Here is a 1,596-nt window from a genome sequence, read left to right as displayed (position 1 = left end):
GCTGGGAAGGCATTCTAGAACGTTGTGGTGAAGGAAATAGCCCGGAGCCCCCAGAGTTTAGAGCCAGAACTCAGAAGTCTTGGGACAAAGAGTGTTAGAACCTGACCCCAGGCCCAGAGTTGGGAGAACCCAGGGGCCTGGAGCCACCAGTAGACCTTGTCTGGTTGAGTTCAGAGACGTCCCTTACAGAGCACATGGGGAATGCACCTCCTACAATGTGACTAAGGGGTCCAGGTCCCCATGGAAACCCAGATGGCAGAGGGGGTGCTGCACGGGTGATGGTGGAGCTACCTCCTGGTAGGTGGGGCTGTGCAGGGCCTCTGGGACCACCAACCCCAGGAACCCCATCAGGACAGGCCTAACTGGCCACAGAGCTGCTGATAGGGAAACCAGAACTCGTGAACTGAGTGAGGCAAGACTGGCCTGAGTGCCCTGAGGCAGGCGGCCATCCTCAGAAGCCCCAGCTTCACACTGAACCAAGAGGAGACAGAGACTCACTGTGCCATTGCCTCCCTCAGCCCCAAAGCCTCAGGGCACCATATAAACCCTTGGGGCAGATGCTCCGGGAGAACACCACCCCCTGCATGCAGATGTGCTACCCTCCAGAGGGCTGCCCCGGGGAAGGCCTTGAGGAGCTTGTGGGAGAGAGATCTACCCAGGGCCTCCTGGCACTAACCCGCCTGTGGGGTGGGGTCTAGGGAAGCTTGCGAGCACTCTCAAGTCCCTTGGGGGAGTCCTGGCCACCTCTGGAGGCTCCATTTCTGCAGTGCAAAGTGTTTGTAACCATTAAAATGCTGTCCAAGTATCGCGTGGTGCCATTTACATAAAGCACAAGGCCAGGCAAAACTAATCCCTGCAGTAGAAGTCAGGACAGTGTCTTCCCTTGTGGGGAGTGGCTGGCACCCCCCAGGAGGGGGACTTCTGCAGGTGGGCTGGTGACGTTCTGCTTCTTGATCTGGGTACTGGTTATTTTGTGAAAAGACATTATGTGAGAATTTATTGAGCTTTGCACTCCTAACAGCTGCACTTTTCTGTACACATTTATATTTTCCGAAAGTTTTAAAAATGCTAACCAACAGAACAACAGTAGGTAGTTACCAAGCCCGCTCCCATTTATGGAGCCCTGCTGCCAACCATGACAGCGTGTCCAAGCGGGGGTACTCTGCTGGGGGAGGGGGAGGGGAAGGGGAGGGGAGGGGGAGGGGAGGGGGCCGGAGCGCCGTCCTGGCCCGCGCTCCTCCCCACTGGGAGGGGCCACCTCCGCGTAGGTGGTACGTTGCGGACCAGGAGGAAGAGCGAAGTCGCCTAAAATGCCTTTATTCCCGCTTGCCAGGAGATGGAGAAACTGTCTCCTGACACCGAGGCGTCTGGGGGCTGAGGGCGCCGGGCACCCCCCGGCGGACGCCCCCGGAGCAGGGCGCGGGGTGCCGAGCGCGCGGCGGCGGGCCGGGGGCGCAGGGGGCGGGCGCGGGCCGTGGCGGGGGCGCGGCGCCGGGGGGCGGGCCCGGCCGCGGGGTCCCGCCCCCCGCAGGCGGGGCCTCCCGCCCGGCTCCTCCCGCCGCCCACCTGCCCCGCCCCGCCTCCGGCAGCCGAGGG

The sequence above is a fragment of the Vulpes vulpes genome, chromosome 12 (genome assembly GCF_048418805.1).
Source record: "Vulpes vulpes isolate BD-2025 chromosome 12, VulVul3, whole genome shotgun sequence".
NCBI classification, from domain to species: domain Eukaryota; kingdom Metazoa; phylum Chordata; class Mammalia; order Carnivora; family Canidae; genus Vulpes; species Vulpes vulpes.
Note: the sequence above shows the minus strand (reverse complement) of the source record.